The sequence below is a fragment of the Amblyomma americanum genome, chromosome 2, assembly GCF_052857255.1.
Source record: "Amblyomma americanum isolate KBUSLIRL-KWMA chromosome 2, ASM5285725v1, whole genome shotgun sequence".
NCBI lineage: Eukaryota > Metazoa > Arthropoda > Arachnida > Ixodida > Ixodidae > Amblyomma > Amblyomma americanum.
This window is the reverse complement of record NC_135498.1, coordinates 99,186,436-99,209,817: the sequence shown is the minus strand read 5'-3', so window position 1 is coordinate 99,209,817 and position 23,382 is coordinate 99,186,436. Positions and strand designations below refer to the sequence as shown.

The 23,382-nt window shown below is 43.9% G+C and overlaps 1 long non-coding RNA gene across 1 annotated transcript; it reads right to left on the bottom strand.

Annotated features, from left to right (window-relative positions):
• Positions 1-1,950: 1,950 nt before the first annotated feature.
• On the bottom strand, positions 1,951-2,769 carry LOC144118865 (uncharacterized). Its single transcript, XR_013312173.1, has 2 exons — positions 2,702-2,769; positions 1,951-2,171 (listed from the first exon to the last, which is right to left on the bottom strand). It is a non-coding gene; the product is annotated as an uncharacterized LOC144118865 (long non-coding RNA).
• Between the last annotated feature and the right edge of the window lie 20,613 nt (positions 2,770-23,382).

Below are 23,382 nucleotides of genomic sequence, written 5' to 3'. Positions count from 1 at the left end.
CGTCCGTTTGATTATAGGACGCGACTCGTTCGAATTGAGCGAGACAGTCATCGACGTCTTCTTGCGGAGTGGCTAGGAACGATTTCGGCACACGGGGATGCTGAAGTGTGTAAATTGGCGTACTTGCATTGCTGGAGTGGTGCTTTGCGCGGTTGGCCCGTGGTTCGCTGTCGAGGAGGACTATAAGGGTCCGTGCTCGGGAAGAAGGCCCAGGTTTCTCCGGCTGACGCGATGCACTGGCACAAGGACAAACTGGGTGTCGTTAGTGCGCGGACGGGTGTGCGACATCGAGAGAGTGAATACCCAGCTCCTCCACCAAATCTGTCACGAAAACAGGTGTTTCAAATGGAAGGCGCATTGTCGCCAGCTGGTTTTACTGCGTGGCACAGGCCAAGAGAGCGCGCGAGAGTCTCCACCTTCATTGTCTTTCAGGCGCCACCTGAAACCGCCAGGTGCCAATAAATGCTTGTTTCTGTGCTGTACTGTGTTGTCGGTCTCCATTCTGCCTGTACGCAGCACAGCTTATAAAGCTGTCTCTTCCAGCCGACGCCTTCTTTATCTATGCAACACGGACGATAGGCAATTTTCGGTGACCGAGCGGCGGTATTCTCAGTATTAGTCACTTTTACTTTCAGCGACTTGCGAATTGAGTTTCTTTCTTCCGTGGCTAAGACCCTTTCTTGCTAATTGTACGCCAGAATAAAAAAGATATGTGCACAGTTTCTATGGATCTACGAAACGCATGCCAGAATGATATTTATTGCTTCTAAGAACACATACTTAGCCACATACTTTCCTTAGACGCATTTCTGTATTGAATATTTCAAGCGAAAGCATAAGGGTCCCGTGCCTCAGAATGAGAAGTTTCATCGACGTTGGCCGACAGCGAACAAAAACTGCGTGGTTGCTCTAAAACTTATTAACAACATCGATATGTAACAGCATACTCAAGAAGATGTTTTAATGGAGACCGGCTGGACTTACAGCGTGGCGAAACTGGTTAAAGAGGGGTAGCGGCATGCGGCGGCTGCCAGAACAAAGACTCACCATGGAGCGCCGCTGAGCCAAAATTTGTAGCAGCGCCGTGGCCGGCGGCTACGCATCGGAAGACGGGACAGAACCGCTGCTCGCCGCAGCCCGTGTTCACTCCGAGAGCTGGCAGTCATCTCCTCTGAAGGAATCGGTTTTCTTTTCCGGCAGCTTCGCAGTCAGTCGCGCATTCTTTGTATTCACCCCGCATTATTCTTAGTAATGTAGTTTCACGTTGTACAACTGTGTTTTACTCCAGTTCTCAATAACATTGCGTAATGGTGATGCCCGCTGCATCTACAAAGCTATCGCATCATACCCTTTGGGGTAATCTCATGTGTCCACAAATAATCGCAAATAACCCGCAAAGTGATGAATTGGTATTCAGCGATTATATTTCCCCAATTCGCTCTAAAGCTCTTCGCCGCAACGGCTGAGTGTGGAGCTTCACACGGACAATGGATCGCGGAAGGAAGCTGACTAGGATGTATCTTGTTGCGTCTCTCGTGCAGGGCAGCGACGTGGAAGCGCTTAGCTTCTTAACAAAGGGAACAAAAAAAAGAAAGGTTGTCCATTAACCAGTCTTTCATGTGAAGTATGTACCTTTGGAAGAAAAGAAAACAAAGCAACACATGCCGCTGTGCAATCGCCTCTAGGGACGGTTAATTACCCATATTTTATGCATCGTGGTTAGTGCGTTCTGCCACAAGATAATAAAGGGGATGATGATTTTTTTCCTTTTATTTCACTAACTTCTCAAAATATGGTTGCCTATTAAAATATTCTTGAATTCTTCGGGCTTTGTTGAGCAAAATATTCATCCAAAAGTCCTCCACTGTAGCCATTTCCTCGACAGTGCAGCCGTGACTTCTGATTGCGAGGTGCAGATCTGAGAGAGCGACCCAGCACTGCTCGAGAACATCAACCACAGAGCGATTTCACGCAGTTGCTCGGGATGCGGCCCTCCACATCCTCGACACCTCCACCGTGGCGATCAATTTCCTTGGCAGCGGCCCTGGCTTCAGCCTCACCCGGGACAGGGGAACGGCCCTCCACATCCTGAACCTCTCTACTGTGGCGATCAACTTCCTGAGCAACAGTCCTTCCCTTATCACCAGGTAGGAAGACAATTGCTCGGCATTCTGAAGAAGCAGGGAAGTAATTATTGAAAGGACGAACACTTCGAACAAAATATTCAGAGCAAAATTTTCACTTCACAAAAATGCGCGCAAATCAGCAAGTACTCCCGTCTGCAATGTGAAAGCCAACAATGTTCCGAGAAAGGTCAAATTTTCTAGTTGTTTCCACGCTGAATTTCATAATTATATTCGATATTATTTTCTTAGACGAAAACGTGAATAAAACAACTAAATTTGTGCTTCTCTCACGTAATTATGTGTAAAATATGTCTCTTCATAGAACATATTGTACACGGGAGTAGGTTTTATCGCAGATCGTGTTACGACATCTAGTACTCGTGGTTTCTCTGGTCTGTGGGTCCTCTCACTGTATGGTCATTTCCTTTAAGGAGTGCGTTTGTTATGATCGCACTGCTTCTGTATTACTGCGCCAACTCAACTTCGACACTGCCTGAGCAGTATGTGTGATCAATAATAGTACACCAATATTAATAGTACACCAATATGGTTATTTCCCTTCCAGGTTCTCTTACCTGATGCCAGCAGAGCAAACAAGGCAAGACCAAGAAGAGTAACCTTCATGTCCATGGCACCTATTTGATGGATGCTAGGAAAAGACAGAAAAATAATACCATGGCCAAAATAAACACAAGAGAGTCAAAGCATCGAAGTTCGCTCACACTGGAATTAACAGGATGCTATGCACCACACAGGTTCTTTTTTTCTTGAGTACCAAAAAACACCTGCGCATCAATGTACACGATGTCATCATCATCATCAGAGGCCAGACTACACCCTCTGAGGGTCAAATGCCTCTCTCATGTCTCTCCAGTTAGCCGTGTTTTTTTCCAGCTGCGCTCACCCTGTGCCTGCGAATTTCCTATTCTCATCCACCCATCTAACCTTCTGCCGCCCCCTGCTACGCTCTCCTTCTTTTGGAATCCGCTTTGTTACCCTTAAGTACCAGCGGTTATCCTGCTTTCGCATTAAAGTGCCTTGCCCAAGCACATTTCTTCGTGTTTGTTCTGACTAGGATGTCATTTACACGCATTTGGTACCTCAACCGCTCTGCCGTACTCACCCACCTCACCCACCGTACTCTGCAGTACGGTGAGTCTTTCGCGTGCAGAAAGCCAGAGCAATGTTCAACAGTCTTGCAAGAGAACAGCAGTTCACAATTGGAAGCGAGGTGCTCTAAGTGGCAAAGAAATACGTCTACTCAGGCCAGGTAGTGACAGCTGATCCGGATCATTAGAGGGAAATAACAAGGAGAATACGAATGGGGTGGACCGCATATGGCAGGTTCTCTCCGATCATGAATGGCAGGTTACCGATATCTCTCAAAATAAAATTGTACAAAAGCTGTATCTTACCAGCACTCACCTACGGGGCAGTAAAGTAAAGGCTAACGTTAAGTTAAGTTAAGGACAACACAGCCACCCATTGAAAGAAAAATGATAGGCGAAACGTTAAAAAACCCGACCTACGTAATGGCAAACTACTTTATTGAAGGATATTACCATGGTTTAAGCAGTTTTAACTTCCCAAAGCAACTCAGAGTGCGAGGGACACCGTAATGAAGGGCTCGACCACCTACAGTATTTTTAACGTGCACTGACATCGCTCTAATCTGAACATCTGAACTGCAGAAAAATGTTCTTAGTTAAATAATTCGCACGCCTTAGTTCTTGAAACTGACGTAAATTTTACGCCATCGCTTTTAAAATCAAGCCCTGAGGGACTTGCAGTTATTCGCTGTAATGAGACAAGCCCATTTGAATATTTCAGAAAATAAATTCAGTTGGGAAGAAAACCCGAAATCCAAACGCGTAATGTAACCGAGAATATTCGCGTTCGAAGTGCAGCTTACGTCACGTTATCCGTTTTTTAAAATTTTGTTGGTGTTTTTCTCTCCGCTTTTTCTCTTACCGGCATACTCCCATAAGAATGGCACGTTCCTAATTTACAGAATAAATGAAGCGGCACTATTCACCCCCATATATTAGTGCTTAGGAACTTCAGTAAAGCACAGGTAGAGCCAGCCACACTGCGAGCGCTTTGCTTCATATTCATAAAAATCTCGACGTCCAGACACGGTGCGAAAACTCGTTGACATATTTCCGAAAATTGTCTTTGTAAACTCTGCTGCAATCTCACATGATGACAATGTGAAACTTCGTTATTTAAAATGTTTTCAGAAATCAATGCAGTGTATTTTCTGCGCGAGCGTTCTGTTTTTTAAATTATCTCGTCCCACATCAAGTCAACGGCAGGTGTTTAGCTTTGAGACTCCATTCATACACTGTTACAGTTATACGATTTTGCTTCGGTAGCGCGAACAGACAGGATATCGGAATTTTCACGAAATTTAGTCTCACGAAAATAATTCGTCTCAAGCATTCTGTATATCAAACGAACTCCTCTCTCAAAATGAGAACCAGGGCACTTTTAACAATGAAAAACACAGTCGCTACACTTATTTAGAAACATTATCTGCTGCCGATGTTTTTTCATTGCCCGTATAATCATTATTACAAGTAATGCCTGACATCCGTTAAGAAAAGTAATTTTTCTGCGAATCACCAAGAGAAGCTATTTCAAGCTGTCCTGCTTACGATGCGGTGTAGATTGTGGATGGTCCAGGTTGATTGCTTTGATCTGTGGCTGGCTTGTATTATCCGCCTTTTATATACGAAGCCAGGTATGTAGCGCAATATTAAAGTCAACTTTTTTCTACGCTAACTGCTAGTTCAGTCACCTTTCCTAGCGATAAGCCGACTTTGTTTTTCGATATCATGAACATACGTCTCATCATTACTTGATTGGACTGTCAAAGATCAGTATGGGGAAAAGCTGACATAGTCTGAATGATACTGTTGGACAAACAAGCAAAAATTGTTCTTAACTGAGACCTCCACCTGAAACTGAAAAAAAAATGATATGCGAAAAAATACGCATAACAAAGTTATATTCTATATATAGACCACATTCACTCTGTGTGTCGTTGCTTCGTTTCATGCCTCCAGCATAGAACCTTTAGAAGGGTTCATGCTAATGAATCTCTCCTGCAGATACAAATGTTTCTCAGTGACTCCACGTGGCTGTCACGCAGGACAAATTTTAAGCAAACAATTTCTCGGCAAGTTCAACAACATATCCTTTGCCAAAATGAAAATCTGAGCACTTTAAATGAACACTACGACAAATATAGAGGCATGCCAGTGCATTTACCTCAATTACTACCGGCCTTAGCAGGTCTGAACATAGTTTAAATGGCTACTGCTATTTTTGAACGCTCACTGTGAGCTTACGTTTGATCCTTCAATTGACGTGACTTGTAAATAAACATCATATATAATTTCGTGACTGTTTACACACCATGCTGCGTTTACAATAGTTTATCATATTCGCTTCTTAAAAAATATAGGCACGGTGTATCATATGTTAGGCACAAACCGAGGATTTTAACTATATTATTTTTTCTCGCCGATAAAACTATTTTAAAGTTATTTTCATTTTCAAACCGTTAGCCGACGCCTAATGATATCTGAGCCGCATCAAACTAAGTTTGCGTATCAGATAATTCTAGTATAAGTAAAAACGGACAGCTCTTATCACGTGTATTTAAATACGTATTCATCTACCCAAATCAAGGTAGCTGATGCACCTTATATGAACCGAAAAGATTGGCGACGGTGAGGTTAGATCTCTTTTTACTGAAGCCATCAACTCTGAGCAAAATTCTGTAATCTGCTGGCGCAGTACACATCGAAGACGCATTGCTTTGAACTTGCCTCCGTAAAGTGGTTGCCAAAGACACGCGAACAGCCAGTGCCTCTATTTTTATTCTAGCACTTGCCTAATGGCGCACATTATGGCAGCATACATAGTACAATAAGCCATAAAGGAAATGCACCTAAGCAGATGCCGACTGTCATTGTAGTCCGTGAGCAACATGAAGAGGTTTACCGCTTTCTTGTGGGAGATGAAGTGCAGCTTGCTGAAATATTTTCGTACTAGACTCTTTCTTCATGGAGAGGTCTTCAGAAGGCCGGGAAATCAGTCTCACTGTACAGCGTGCAACATTTTTGACATATTCCTTCACATACTCTCCGGGTGCCTCGGATTGCACTATTACTGATATGGACCCAATAGTGCAAACGATTAAGGAGCCATTAAATGCTCTTTTGTTTCCGAGGAGCATTTCCTACACCCTCTGGTACCGAGTACTCTTTCACAGATAGCCTAAGCATTACTCTACCAAAGCGAAATGTATGCTATAGTCCACGGGTCTGAAACACGAGAGGAGCCGCCCATCCAAGTTTTCTTCGCATTTTTATCCTCATGAACCCAGTTCCCACGGAATAGGAACAAAGACCCTCCTCATTCCCTTTCCTGCGAAGCCTTCCCTGCAGAACCACCAATACTTGTTCGGGTCCGGTTAATTTCGAATCCAGAATGCACATCTCTTATGTGGAAATTGAAGGGCAGTAACTTCCTACCTTTGGATGTATTCCTGACTCTGAGTCCCTAACTTTGTCTTGTACAAGGTGGAAGTATTGAAGAAGTAATAAAAGTCACGCACGATGCACTTGTGAGTAGCCACGGCACAGGCAGTCTGTAAATTGAGCCATTACGCGTCTCCTGGAGCGCTCCAGCAACATTGCTGTTTTGTTCATCAGGTGAAATCGCATTCCGAAGAGGAGACGGGCAACAACAGGCAAATAATCAAAGATGTGATGACCCTGACAGCCCACATTGTTTTGGACACAAAGTATGCCTATATGAGTATGCCGTAAGAGCTGCGTGCTTTCTTTTTTCGGGAGGACGATGGGGGGGGGGGAGGAATGGTACCTCCAGCCCTCGTTAAGTTCTTACCTCTTTAGTCAAAAGAACAAAGGAAACCCGTCTCCCATTTATTTGTTCCGCTCAAGCCGCGGACTTCCTGACTCCTGCCCTTACAACCGTTCCCCCTTTCAAGCTGTTTAAATAAAACATTGCGGCTCCAAATACCGGGCCAACAAAGGTGAGAAACGCTGCAAGTGTGAAGTGCTGCGCGTTCAGCTGATGGAGAATATTGTGAAATATTTTAGCGATTGGAGATGTTGAAGATAAAATGAAGCACGCGAACACTTTTACTCATTACCTTCAGCTCAAGGAATTCGAAAAGATACGCCTTTCAACCAATACGCTCGTGGAGAGAATTGCTGAGATAGGCCACGGCAATGAAGATGCTTTAAAGAACTCATGTCAATATTTCGAGGCTTTTTCTTTCTCTAATGAAGAAAGCCCTGCCATTAAAGGTAACGCGAAGTGTGCCATCTTCATTAGGGGCATCGACAAAAGTTGCAAACGTGACATAATTTGTGGCAATCATCCCCATGAAAAGCACCGCTACAGAAGTGGACAACGTTTTGGTGCTTGAAGGAGTTGTTGAACGCACCGGTTGGCAGAAGAAGCGGATGTTTGTATGAAAACCGACGGAGCTCTATCAATGGACGGAAGCTGGATCGTTCTTGTAGGATACTTACGAACAAGCTTGAAAGGCTGGGAACCACTCAGCAGTTTGTGGCGGTGACTGCATCTTACACCAAGAACTATGCTGCAGGGTGATGAGGCCGAAATCTGTCATGGTCGTTCCGTTCGCCGCAGTGACCTTCATTCGTGCAAGAGCTATCAACCACCGTCGGTTCACCTCTCTGTTATAACAGGAAAATGCAATCATATGGAGATCCTCTACCGATACAAACGTGCGCTGTGTGGGCCGCGGAAATGCACTGAAGCCATTTTTTGACCTGGGACAGGAAATCGACAGCTTCCTTAAAGAGAAAAATACAATTTATCATCGTCATCATCATCACCAGCCTGACTACGCTCACTGGACTGCAAAGGCCTCTCCCATGCCTCTCCAACTAACCCTTTCTTTTGCCAGCTGCAGCCACCGTATCCCCGTAAACTTCTTAATCTCATCCGCCCACGTAACCTTCTGCCGCCCCCTGCTACGCTTGCATTCTCTAGGAATCCACTCCGTTACCCTTAAAGAGCAGCGGCTATCTTGCCTTCGCATTACATGCACTGCCCAAGCCCATTTATTCCTCTTTATTTCGAGTAGGATGTTGTTAACTTAAAATTGTTGCCTCACGTACTCTGCACTCTTCCGGTCTCCTAAAGTTACGATTATTATTTTTCCTTCCATAGCTCGCTCCGAAGTTCTTTTATTAAGCGGAACCGTTTTCTTACAAGAGCCGTCAAATGATAGGTGTTGTCGGTTCGTTGTATTTTTCTCAGACCTATGTCATGACCTGCACATCTTGAACGTAAAACTTCCGGGAAATAACCAAAAACATAAGGAAAATGAGCGAGGACATTCGTGTTTTTTTGGACCAAATTCCAACTCCGGCAGCGCCAGAGAAGATGGAGGAGTTGTCAACTCTCAAGTCCAAGGACCCGTTGCCTAAGAGTCATCCGATGTTTTGCCTAAGAGTCATGCGATTTTTTCGCAGCTTTGCTTCGCAGTCTCAAAGAAAAATTAGAAACTCGGTTTTAAGACATCAGCGGCTCCTCACAACTGTTCCATATTTTCTCTGTACCAGCGAAACCGACGCAGGAAAAGAACAAGAAGGCATACGCACAACACAGATGGTTCATAATGGGCATTATGAACCAACTAGCCCAGAAATTCAGTCTATTTCTGTCTACCATTCACACTGCGAGTTGGTGATGTTGAGCACGAGCTCCAAATGGAGCTTATTAAACTTGAAGAATACGACACAAGTTTGAAGACCTATGTGTCCCGGAGTTTTACAGTTTTTTACATCAACCAATCTTTACAACTCTGAGGCACCACTCAACAGGGATCATCGCCATCTTCAGGGGCACACATTTGAGCGCGCATCTCGTCCCTTTATTGAAAGTTAACAAATGCGGTCGGCTTTAAAGGATGATAGGTTGCCACGTCATGCCATTATGCGAATTGTCTACGCACAAGTCTTTATACCGGAAACGGCATGCCTTGTCGCTGCTAAACGTTGTCAAACCTCCAGCCAGCAGAATATTCAGAACCAAAGGATGATTCCTGCGATCAAAAATAAGACTTCTCATTGAAAAAGGCAATTATCTTTGTAGTTCATTTTATTTCAATGCAATATATAGTTTACACATCCAAAAATAAATCGTCATTGTGATTGATCGCTTCCCTACTTTTTTGTTATTTTCGGGCTTCGGGCACACGGGGGAAAAGAAAATCTCGCTTACACCTTCGGTAATGAGTGGGATCAGTACTAGCTTGCCCTCATTGTGCCTTTTCAGTTGCTGTATATTCTTTGATTGATGCTGCCATGTATGACTGTATGACGAATTTTTTTTTGTTTTGGGGGATTAAAAAAGTTCATTAAGTTAGCGAGAAAGTGAAGGTGCACTTAATTCTAATTACGTGATGAAGTGCAAATGCATTTCGAGTTCCGGTACCTCCTCTGTTACTTAGTAATGCAAATTATCATTGATGGTAAATAATGAATTATTTAATTAGATAATTGAAATCTGCGGTTCTTTAATAATGAAATTATATTAGGTAATAATACTAAGGCCCATACGTAATTTAAACTATTTGATTACTTTAGTTAGAGATATATATAGTTAATTATATTATTTAATAATTCTGGTACATCACTGATTGGTTTCGCTAATTATCGCTCGATAGATTGAACCGCTATATTTATTGGTTTCTGATTTCATTGAATTGCTAGTAATTCACTAATTTTGCAGTTGCTAGAAGTAATAAGCAAAATTATTTGTCTGATTATATAATTAACTACCTCCTTTAAGAATTAAATTATTTGAACTTGCCTTTCAATCCTTAATTATGAGCCATTGCAAATCATAATTACTCTTTTACTGGATGATCGGCACTTGAGGTCGTTCATATTACCCATACGGTGTTGATCTTCAGTAACAACGAATGTAGGCAATGTGGGCAATGTGGGCACTCTGTGACAAAATTAGTGGGATATCTGTGGCAGAGAATTATACATAAAACACAGATTCAAGCCATCGGCATGTAATTCGCAATGCCGTAGTTCAGGTGTGGGACAAAAGCGAGGAAAGTAAGGAAAGTAGTGCAATCCGAGTCTCCCGGAGAGTAAGTGAAGGAATATGTCAGAAATGTGGCACGCTGCATGTACAGTGAGATGGATTTCCCGGCCTTCTGAAGACCTGTCCATGGAGAAAGAGTCTAGTACAAAAATATTTCAGCAAGCTGCACTTCATCTGCCACAAGCAAGCGGTAAAACTCTTCATGTTGCTCACGGACTACAGTGAGAGTCGGCATCTGCTTAGGTACATTTCCTTCATGGCTGCTTGTACCATGTACGCCGCCATAATGTGAGCCATTAGGCAAGTGCTAGAATGAAATATAGAGGCACGTGTCTTCGGCAACCACTTTATGGTGGCAAATTCAAAGGAATGTATCTTCGAGGTGTCGTGTGCCAGCATATTGCGGGATTTTGTTCACAGTTGATGGCGGCAGTAAAAAGAGATCAAACCCCGCCGTCGCCAAACTTTATGGCTCATGTAGGGTGCATGAATTCCTTTGATTTGTGTAGATGAATACGTATTCAAATTCACGTATTAAAAGCTAACTATCTGTTTTCACTTCTAGAATTATTTGATACGCAATCGTTGCTTGATACTGCGCAGATTTCATTAGGCGTCGGCTAACGCTTTGACAATGAAAATAACCTAAAATAGATTTATCGTCAAGAAAAAATACATAGTTGCAATCCTCAGTACATGCTTGATCTATGATATACCTTGCCTATATTTTTTAAGAAGTGAACATAATTAACTATTGTTCGCTCAGAATGGTGTGTAAACAGTCACGAAATTATATATTACATTGATTTACAAGTCAAGTCCAATGAAGGTTCAAATGTCAGCTAACAGTTTGTGTTTAAAAATTGCAGAACCCGTATTAATTATGGTCAGACCTGATAAGGCCGGTAGTAAATCAAGTAAATGAACTGGCACGCTTCTATATTAGTCGCAATGTACATTTTTAGTGCTCAGATTTTCGTTGTGGCTAAGGGTATTTTGCTGATGCCTAGAAATTGTTTGCTTGAAATTCCTGAAGTGTGACAGCCACGTGGCGTGACTGAGAACCACTTGTATCTTCAGGAGAGATTCATTAGCATGAATCATTTTATAGTTTCAATGCTGATTGCATGAAACGCAGCAACGAGACACAGAGTGAATGTGGCATACATATTTAATATAAAATTCAAATGCGTATATTCCGCACATCATTTTTTTTTCAGTTTCAGGTGGAGGCTTCAGTTATAAACTATTCTTAACTTTTTTGTCCAACAGTACGATTCGAACTATGTCAGCTTTTCCCCATACTAATCTGTGACAGTCCAATCAAGTTATGACGAGACGTATGTTAATGATATCAAAAAACACAGTCGGATTACGCTAGGAAAAGTGACTGAACTAAATGAGTGCAGGTATGGGGCAAGAGCAAATAAAGTTAGGGAAGGAAACGAGAGTGTGCACCGCATGTCAAAGCATCGGCAGGTTTTTATGCTCTTTTCATTGTTATTTTAAGGCACCCAGTTTAGAAATAATATTGAGGGTATGCTAATGATCCTGGCGTCCAATTTTCTGCATTGGATTTGCGATGTCTGACGACCACGCGACGTGACGTCGAAACATGTGTGGCTGCTACATAACTGCGACCGCAAAAACACCTTCCCATGAATGCGCCGTGGATAAACATAGCAGTGTGACGTATTGTAGCTTTTGATCGTACGTAGAGCTTGCACTTAGCGATGTTTTTGGCATGACTCGTTACTTAACTTCTCAGCTACATGTGCACATGGTCTAACGCAGTAAAACTTCTGGAAGCATTTATAGCTTTAGTAAATTGCTTAGATAATTTTAGCAAACTTTCTTTTAAAGCAAGACAGCCCTAATAATCCGGTTTGCACAGCAAACATCTCAAGTAACAATAATAATGCTTATTAAACAAAAAAAAGAAAAAGATCTCATCAATATTGAAGGCTCAGTAAACCGCCCTCGTGGGGAGTATGAGAGAGACTTTTAAGTGCGTGCCTCAGCTAATTTGCTATCTAAAATTCGGCAACTCCCGCCAAGCTGCTGTGCTGAGGGATTCACAGAGAGGCAACTACAGTTGGCGCTACGTCTGCATTGGTTAACAGGAACAACGAACAAGCGGTTCTGCTACCACATTGTGCATGACTTCAAACAAATAAGAATAGCGCGTTGAGAACATCCCTAACGTAATAACGGAAAAGAACTGACGATGGGCAGCAGATCAGAACCTAATAGGTTCGTAGTCTTAGTGGCAGTGACTGGGCGCTGTATCGAATCAGTAGAAAAGTGGAAAAACTCATAATTCTTTTCGTTCGCAGTGTTCTTGAATACTTTTGGACTGCTACATTTCTTGCTAAGGTGGCAAAAAATACATGCTTGACTGGTATTGTGGGCGGACCTTTTATTTTACAAATCCTCGTGAGCCGCCGCGGTTTCGATCCCTACTGAGGGGTTCGTATTTCGATGAAGACGCAATTCTAGAGGCCCGTGTACCGTGCGACGTCTTTGCAGGGTAAAGAACTCCAGGTTGTCCATATTTCCGGAGCCCTTCACTGCGGCATCCCTCGCAGAGTGAGTCGCTTTGGGGAGTTGAACATTCATAAACCCTACCTATTTGCCGTGAAGTCATCAAAGTAATACATCTGAAAATGTAGTGTAAAAGGTGCTTATCTTACAAGAATCCACAAACGGACGTTCAAAAAATGAAATTCATCACGTCTACTTCATTTATTTATTTCATTGAATACATTGCATATCATTACACAGATGTAAATAAAACCGAAGGAACAAACAAAAAACAAGAGTACAATCATCAGCTGAAGTTCAAGTGATGGGGCTGATAGCAAAACGGATTGAACAAAAACCTAAAATCAAGAAAGGCCACTTTGCCCGAGATGCTGTAGTAGACACCGGCTGGTTGTCTGGCTAGACAAGAGAGAAATACATTTTTTTTCAATTACGCAACCATAAACTTTTCTTAATGACAGTAAATTGACAAAACACGTTCAGAATACTGGCTTCGATAAATCACATCATAAGACTAGCAAACATGAAGTCCAGCGCCACGGCGGCATTGGTGCCTATGAAGGTCGACATTTTTTTTATTTTCGGCAGGAATTATGTTCTTTAAATTTTCACGTGCAATGCAGCGGAAGAGGCTAAAGAGGTGCGAACACTGTTCGCTTGGTTCCTTGCTTTGCTGGCGCCAGACCGCCCAACATCAGTCTGTAAATAAACAGATCTCCCCGAATGAGTATTTGGTGGACGTGTTGGATAACCGTCAAGGATCCACTAACCCTCCATCACAGCCGGCGCTTATCTGTTTTGCACAGCTCCCACCATAATTCAGCGCCATGCCCACCCAGGAGGCTCACGCTAATTTTCTGGAGAACCCAATCGCAGCGGGAACCCCGCATGTTTGCCGGCAAATCTCAGGAAGATGTTGAAAAATGGGTGGCGCATTGCCAACGAGTCAGCAAGTATGACCACTCAGACCGACTTTTTAGCTGAATAATGGCTTATTCTTCCTCGCCGGGACCGTAATGTTGTGGTTCGGGAACCATGAGGACACCCTGACCACTTGGATTTGGTTTGTGGACAAATATCCATGTGGCGCCAACGTCGAGCATCTTAATCATGTAGGCAGCCCTGCCATTAAAACTAGCTGGTATGAGCGATGCAGCAAAACGAACACCTCGGTATCATTCTTGACTGCACCAGGAAGGGGAGACTCATCTTAACTTCAATGAAGTGCAACTTCGGAGAGCAATGAACTTGGTCTTCGGATTCCTCATGATTAAGGAAGGACAGAATCCTACCCGATGCGCAGAAGCTTGCTACACATCGAGGTTTTGAAAAACCACTATCGAGTGCGGAATTAGGAAGTCCCTCGGATAAGAGATATTTCTGCCAATTTATTCCTGGGTTCGCGCACCTTACATGCCCCCTCACTTCTCTCCTGCACAAGGACTTGCAATTTTCATAGACATCAGAATGTGACTTGTATTTCGTCAGCTAAAATTTGCTTTGACATCGGCACCCCTTCAACCCATTCTGACTGACGGGATATTTCCGCCAATTTATTCCTGGGTTTGTGCACCTTAAATTCCCCCTCACTTCTCTCCTGCACAAGGACTTGCAATTTGCATAGACATCAGAATGTGACTTGTATTTCATAAGCTAAAAATTGCTTTGACCTCGGCACCCCTTCACCCCACTTTGACCCTATTGCTGCCACTCAGACGCACAATGATTCCAGTAACGTTAGCCTTTGGGTGGTACTTCTCCAGATTCACAGAGGTGCCAAGCACGTTACTTTCCAGTGGCACATTAACGAATTCCGAGGGCGACAACGCCGTAACTGAACTGGTGTGCTTAGTTGTTGTATTTGTTCACCGCATGTTCTGCCCGTACCTGTATGAAAATTCGTTTAGAATCTTGACCCGATCATCATTTTCTATGCTGGCTCATATGACAGTGCGATAAGTATTGTCGTCTCGGGCGTTAGACTGGATGGCTGCAGGAATACGACATTTCTGCCGCTGATAAACGTGATCGCCGCACCATTCATACCGATTGGTTGTCGCGCCATCCGATTCCACCTACGGCTAGCGGGGAGGAGGACCTCGACATGTGTTTGGCTGCGTTTTCCGCATCGTTCACAAACAGTGGGGCCTTCCGGCGAGCGCAACAACAGCGACTTCGCCCGACATTTTCTTCTTCCCGCGGCCTATACGGGAGCACAGGCAACGTGGTTCATCATTCAAGACGGAGTTATGCGCAAGAACTGCCCGCTGAATGGTGGAGCCTCCGTGGTTTTGGCTGTTTCGGAAAATCTCCGCAATGATATGCTGCACGCCATGCATGACGACGTCACATCGGACCACCTTGGCTTTTCCCGTACTCTGCAAAGACTTCGCCAGCGCTTATATTGGTCGAAATTATTATGGAGAACTAAACAATACGTCGCAGACTGGGACAATTCCAACGCCGAAGGTGTCGCACCGCTCCTCCTGCAGGCATTCTGCAGTCGATCAAGAGAGCATCAGCGCATTTCGAAAAATTTTGCGTCTACCTTCTTGCCCCATTTCCAAAGAGTTCAGAAGAATGCCACTGGAATGAAGTTTATGTCGGCTATGTTACGGCATACGTAAGAACTGCCGCCCTTGTATCAGAAAAGGCAAGAGATGTGTCGTCTTTTCTGCTGCACCATGTTATTGTTAGTTATGGTTCTCTCAGTGTTATCATCATAGATCGTGGAAGGCAGTTCACCGGTGAAGCCGTAGATCAACTACTCCGGCTGTGCGGCTCTAGCTACCGCGACTCCACTATTTTACCACATGCACAGCAACAGTGTTGCTGAGCGCGCAAACCACTCCCTTACTATCACACTGTCCGTGAATGTCGTATTGGGGCTTCGGAACTGGGACGCCGTGTTACAATTAGTGACCTACGCATACAATACCGGGAGTCACGAGCTCACCGAGTATTCCGCTCTTGAACTACCCATTTCCACCATCTTCTCATTATCGTTTAAGGAACACCCTTCAATCTACTATTTTTTTTTGTCGTCCGGAAGAAGTTCGTCGACTGTTCCACTTCCTCTCTTAGCCCCCTCAACTCCGCTCGAAATATCTCTATGATGAGCGTCACACTGCAGCAGCATACGCTACTGGGGATTTCATTTGGCTTTGGACGTCGTCATCGCCTATAAGCGCGATTTGATCCAGATGCTTTTAATGAGGTTTTACGACGCTACTATGTCGTGGCAAAGGTCAACACCAGGCCGCCTAGCCGAAACCTTTATCCATTACTGCTGGTGACATAAAATCGTTCGCAACAAACCCGCGCCCTTTAGGGAGGCTTGGAAAAGAGCGCATCTCCTGGACAAAGGCGAAAAACAAAGTTGATAGTCCGGGCTGTCTGAAACAAGCATCTGTGTATCCGATAAAGTAAGGCGAATGAACGCTACCTAATCGCACAAAGCTGCGGCTTTGTGCCAAAGCTTCAGTGATGCGGAATCGCGAAGAACACCGCCGTTGCAGAGCAGGGTCGATGAGAGACGAGAATGGCACCGTTTAAGCAGTGCTCTCCGTGATGACTCCTACTTCCTAATATGGCTCCCTAATGCTCCCTAGTACGGTTGACAAAGACAACAAATTCGAAAGTGAGGCAAAGCACTTCTGAAACATAATGCATTATCTTACGTGCCCAGAAGCGCCTATACTAGTATGTCGCAGAATGGCCGATTCCGCACCATCGTTCTAATTGAAGGACTTGAATAGCCGCGGTGAGAAAATAGTAATCTGAAATTGAATAGTTAACATTGACTGTAACTGTTAGTCTCTCTATATTTTGAGAGTCATGTACCCCACCGTAATTGATATCCGTATCAATTTTTATATTTTCGAAAAGGTAGTTATCAACAGCGCTGCAGCCCAACTGTTCCTACATCGCGCCAAAGTACATTAGCTTTTAAAAACCTAGCAGACAAAGCGACCTCTTCAGTGCACGTAACTCGCCAAAAAAGTTGTTTCTTTTTTTTGGGGGGGGGGGGGCTATACCGTCTAGACACATTACATTTCAGAAATTCTTAAATCTTATATGGGTTGCACCTACCATGGGCTACATGATTATTAATACATATGGATACTCGACCAATTAAATACTGGCATCTATCTATTGCTTTTGATATCGTACTATTTAGCTCTACTAGATAGCACGTCTGAGCTGTGTTCCGATGTACTGCGCCACTGACAGATGCATGCCGTAAAAAACGCTCTTCAACTCAAAAAGCCTACTTTAAAATATTGCCCTTGGGAAGTAGAATTGGCAGAAAGAAAGGAAAACAAACGCATGCAGGTGACGCTATAGGGCACAGGCGCCCGTATAACGGCAGCGCACGACACCTGAAAGCAGCCGTTGTGGCTTCAAGTGTAGTGGTCTGGTTACTTTTGGCGATTTCTGTACGTAGTATTGCCCATGCGTTGCGTTTATAGCCGATATCACTGAAAGCAAAGGCAGGCCGCCCATGTAGACGAATGCATATAAGTGGATTCCTACTTCTATACACAGTAAGGTGTTCCCTAGTTAGCTAGGTTATGCCCCACATCGTCAGCAGGAAGCAGGAATCACGGCAGTATTATACGCAAACGTGACGTAGGGCGGAACACCATGCAAGTTCTTGATGGTCGACGTCTGCGTACATAGAGAGCATACGGGTCACTGTTTTGCTTGAGCGTTCTGTGAGTCCTTTCGTCTGGGCAAGATAGGCTGTAGTGTGGCAGTGAGTGTTGCAACTGACCAGCATTGCTTCGTACAGTAAATGCGCATTTTGTCCATTATAACATTATGTAACACTTAGTCCGTTTTAACAATAGCTGCCACTGTGGCATTGTCGCACTGGAAACTTCATCTTAGCCTGAGGATATCTGACGGAACACCTCTATGGCAGATCTGCAGGTTCTTCAGCGGTGTAATGCTGTGGACGCTGATGCGCTTGTGCACGCCGTTTCGGGAAAGCCTGAAAAGTGCTTTTGTGGTATGTGTTTTCTTTGTCAATGCTCGGAATCATAGATGCAAAAGCTGCATACAGACCTTCAGGGGCCAAATACAGACAATATAGCACTTTGACTAAAGATCATTGCCACGTCCTTACATTTTTTTGTGATTGAAGCAATGAAACTGGACGAATTCGCCGAGAACTACGGCGAAGGTTAAACGCTCTGGGTCATCTCTAGCACGTTAAGAAGAAGCGCGCTTCTACTATACGACCCTCAGAGTGGCTTTATGTTTACCAGTCCCTCGATGATGTTCCGGAGTACTGGCGTCCATGTTTGTTTTTCCCAAGAGCCGTGACGGTGGATAAAGAGCAATAACCTTTAAGGGTTTTAACAGCCTACTACAAAATCCAGAAAGGCAAAGAGTTCAAGACAGCCTAGGGAAACATCCCCTACGGCTTAACAGTCACTGATGGGTCTTGTGCAGCCGGATGTGTTATGAGCCTGTTTCCAGGGTTTCGCTTCGTAAACGCAGGCAGATCACCACGGGAAATACAGGAGGGTCGTTACCACGGAAACCGTACGGAGAGTTTGCAATGTAAGAATGCTTGTCGAAAGCATCCTTGCGATCTCGTTTGTGCAACATCGCGATATAACAAAGCAGCAGTTGAACGAACATGACTACAACCATACTAAGGACGCAGCTTGGCGTAGACATAAAGCATCGATGAAATATGCTACATGACACGATTGTCTCCTTTTTCATGGTTTACCCTAACTGTGATGCGGCTATCCTTGAATATATCGAAGGGTTACATTGGAAGGAAGAGATTACGGTGTGAGCGAGGAACGCATGAGGGGAGGGTGGGTGCCACGGGTGGGGCTCAGAGGCGGTAACTCCACGCGTATGAAATATCAGGCTGTATAGGAACAGCTAAACGAGGAATGAGTATATGTAGAAAACTAAAAATGATCAGTGTATGTGCATGTTGCTCTAAAATTCTTTACCTCGGTACATCGAGAAATAAAAATACCTGCAAAACTTTGCGGAATCTCTCATTACACAGTGACAACCGTCATTTTAGATTATTCACGTCGCTCCACGCTGGAGTTCAGGCAGCATGAAAAAATTATACAAGCTTTTAGTGAAGGGCGAATGCATTTCTGCTAGATACTGTTATGCTTTTATTGGCAGGACTGATCTAACCTTCCGAAGCATAGCAAAATCTTTCTTTTAAACTTTGTCCTCTGCTCACATGGAGTGGATATTTCTCCCATAAACTCCAATGGGGCCGTTTGTAACAATAAATACTTTCTTGTACTTTCTTGGGTAGTGGGTAGTGTAGTGTACTTTCTTGTGCTTTCTTGGGTAGTGAGTGGACGATTAGCTTTTCCTTGAGTTGTTTAGGAACGTTTTGGATGTTGTCCGGCGGGGGGACTATGAGTTGAATCTTTAATGCGGCTAGAATGTGTCTGCCCGTGTTTATGGAGGATAGTCTGTCTAACTTTGCTGCGCGGTGCACTTCAGTCGGTTCTTGTAGAGGGTTGTGGACCCCTATGCTCAGCACTTGGTTGTTTGAGGTCCACCGTAGGAGATTTAGGGCCGAATTGTAGGCCTGTCTCGTTTGCGCGTTCACCCTTTCCACTTCTATCATTGTGAGGTGAAGACAGGGGAATGAGTATACCAATCTGCTAATCACGAATGCTTGCACTAACCGTCTGAGGCCATGTTCTCGCATGGCTCGGTGCTTGTTTGCTATTCTTTTGATTAGCCTGATGGTTTGATATGTCATGACCGTGAGTTAAGAGATGGCCTCTGTAATGAGGCCGTTGAACATTCCCAGAATGCGGAGTTTTTGTACCTCCGGTACGGGAGGCTTACGACCTTCACTTGTATAGAGGGGTTCCCCTTTTTGTCGCGGTCCGCGGTCGGGTGGAGCAGCAGAATTTCGGATTTCGTCGGCAAGCATCTGATGCCTATAAGGCCGCGCACTCGGCTACCGCGTCCGCTCCTGCTTGAAGGGTTTCCTCTATTTCGCCGACATTTTCCGTGGTCGTCCACAGGAGGATGTCGTCATCTGCGTTGAAGGAATGGGGTAGATGTGGCATGCGTTTAAATTTTTCGAGCCATGTGTGTGATGGTGATGTGAAAGAGTGGGCGAGGTAAAACTGGGATTTAGAGTGTGCCCCTGCTTCATGGGGGGAAGGAGGAGGATTCCGCGGACCCAAACCTTATCTGCGCCGTCTTGTTATTCAGAAAGGCGGCTATATAAGAGTGTGTTCTATTTCCTACGCCTAAGCCAGATGGCGCGTTTAGTATCACGTCGTGCTGGACGTGCTGGGGCTCATACGTAGGAGTGGACAACGCTGTGTTAAAAAGGGTAGATACTTGGGCTTGTTGGTTCATTTCAAGGGTAGAATTCATAGCGCAAAAAAGACAGGGACACAGAAAGACGACACCACAGAGCGCTAACATCCAACAAAGATTTATTTCGTAAAAGAAGGGTGGTTTTTATATACTGACTTATCATACAATTACTATCAAACCACAGCTAGAAAAGCATATCAGACAGATATAAGAGCTCCTTTGGCAACAGAGCTACTCAATGGCTACTCACACAGTCATCTTCCAACACGGAAATCCATTCCGCTTCAATTATCTCTCGTGTTAAGCGGTTTTGGTGCATTTTCAAGACCAAACATTTTTTTTCAGAGTGGTATACATTGACACACACGGCAATGGGCTGACAATCCTTTCCCACGCATATCACTAACGTCACGCCCATGTTCCCGAAGCCTATCATTCAGGCATCTGCCTGTTTGGCCTACATACTGTTTGCCACAGGAAAGAGGTATCTGGTAAACGACATTTTCAATGCAGTCAACAAATTAATTTTTATGTTTCTTAATACAGCCAACCACCTTTTTGGATTTTGTCATATTTTTCTTGCACAAATAGCGCAACTTTTTAGAGGCTGAAAAAATCACTCTGGTTCCCGAACGCTGCGCTATTTTTTTAAGATTATGGGAAAGCCGATGAAAGTAAGGGATCACAGCAACTTTTTCTTTCTTAAGCGTAGCCTCTTGAATTTCTTGCGTTTTTTTCTGACAGAATTTTTTTAGAACGCCTTCCGCTACAGAGACCAGAACATGGGAAGGGAAGCGTTCTCCAAGCGCTTCCAATGCTGAAAAAAAACATTCATGCATCAGGTGCGGACGGGACTTCATTAGAGAATTAACAAAAGAAAGGCGAACAATGGATCATTTTACGTGTTTAGAGTGTGCTGAATGAAAGGGCAATAACGGTTTTTCGCCTCGAGGTTTGAACATCCAGCATGTCCGATCATGATGCAGTATGATGTTGATGTCTAGGAATTTGATTACCCCCTTTTCAGGTAGTTCAAACGTTAGTTATAGAGGACGGAAATGATTACAAAACGAAGTGCAGACATTAAGAACATCATCCTTGAAGGAACAGTCATTTCTGTTAAGTACAATAAGGAAATCATCAACATATCTAAAAATCTTGATGACATTGGTATCTTTTACTATATCCGCAAAAGACCTGTCCAACTGGGCTAAAAACAAGTCGCTAAGGATGGGTGCTATGCAAGAACCTAGACAAATGCCTTGTTTTTGAAGATGTGGTTTTTCTTCCCACTCTATGAATGTAGACTTAAGATAAAATTTTAAAAGTTCTAGAAAACCATTTACCGAGATGCCAGATGCATTTTGAAAGGCAATAGGTCCGTACCGGTCAATACGATCTCCAACACAAGATAACAAAGCCTCATGTGGAATAGAATAGTATAGATCTTTTATGTCAACCGAAAAAACAGATAGGCCATGTTCCGCATGTGACTTGATAAAATCTAAAACCTCCTCAGAATTTCGGACAAGGAATGGACCTTGAATGGATAACAAATTCAGGTTTTCTAGTAACAAAAGGGCAACAAATTTTAGCCATGTACTATTCTCTGATACAATAACTCTGAACAGAACATCGGTTTTTTGAATAATACCTGAAGGAAGTCTTTTTTACAATCGGTAATTCCTTTAGGAACAGACCCAAGGTTCAACCTAGTACACAGGTTCTTCGCTTCAGCTTTAACTTTGAAATTTTTACATATGGATAGCAGTTAAAGGCGGAGGAAACAGCTTCACATGCTTTCTTATGAAAGATTCCAGAAGGAAATACAGCAAAAAAACAACGCGCCATTAAAGCAGTACACGTTTCCGTTGACAACATTGTTGCAGAAACGCGGCACTGGAGCATAGGCGGCCGGCGTACATTGGGCAAAATGGTATTTTGGATGAAAAAGTTGAATACTCGCATAACTGGCTCCCTGGGTTAGTGGACACCTTAATCACGCTTTCAGGTAAGTAGCGCTGGTGCCCACTTGCAAAACACTGCGCTTTCGCACAGTATTCTGTGCTTAAAATTGTATAACCGCCAGCCAATTATTTATTGATTTATGGTGTGGCCAAGGTCACCAAGAAGGTCAAGCTTTACACAAATTTGGTGAGCCGATTAGAATTCTTGAATCCGTTTCGAACTAAAGTATTTGGTAGCGTGAAAAGTGAATTTTGGGATCGAGCCAGGCAATTACAATGCGGATGTTGGCCAACAGCAAACAAAGCAAAGGGAGAAAAATTATTGTGAGACTCAAAGAAGAGTGAAGAATGAAGTGTCGCTGCCCGCAACAGCAAAGGAACAGTCAGATAAAATGAGTCCCTGATATTGCGCTTTCATTTTTTACCACTCTCTCCTGTAAGTACATATCGGCGACGAGCTCCAAGAAGCGGCCGGAGTACGCTCACTGCAGCTCGCGCATCGCCGCTTGTGCAGCCCGTGGGGCGTGTACTCGGCACTGTGAACAAAGCAGTGTGTTTGGAGGCTTTTTCTTGCGAGTGCGTATACGGTGGGCTCCTAAACTGGTCGGGTTTTCTCCATGGCCTAGAAATATCGGAGTCACATATGGCTGTGGAAGAGATAGAATTTCTTCTCGCCTGTACACAACAGCATTAATTCAAGTTGCACATCATCTTCCATTTTGATGAACTCGTCTATTGTGAGCACCTTGTTTCAGTACAGGCCAGAGCCGTATGAATTGTTCCTCGTGCAAGCGGAGAAATTCGATCTGCGGGGCTCTGTGCTAAGCGTTACTGAAGCTATTTACGAAGCTCGAAAAGATGTTACAGGTACAGGGAAAGCCATCTTTGTGACTACCGTCGCGGTCCAGGACCTGCTGTGAAGGTTTTGAACATCCGTGTTTTTGACGTGGAATATTTTGAACTCGAACATTCACGTGTCTTCGACAAGGACTGGGAGAAAGGATACATAACTCAAGGTGATCAAGAGAGAGCAGCATATCTTCCAGCGAGATCAAGGTCCACATATTCCTTAGAAAGTAAAAAAAAAAGCTGCTTTACAGTTTACCACACTGTAAAATAAGACACCCTCTCGTTTAGTTCTTTGCTGTGAATTGCGGTAGCCAAAGTGTCCCTTGCGCATTTTACACCCCCTAAGCCCGGAGGTCTTCTCTTGACGTCATTTCTCTAAGTCCTTTAATGCTTGCACCACCAGCTTTAAATTTTTACTCCGT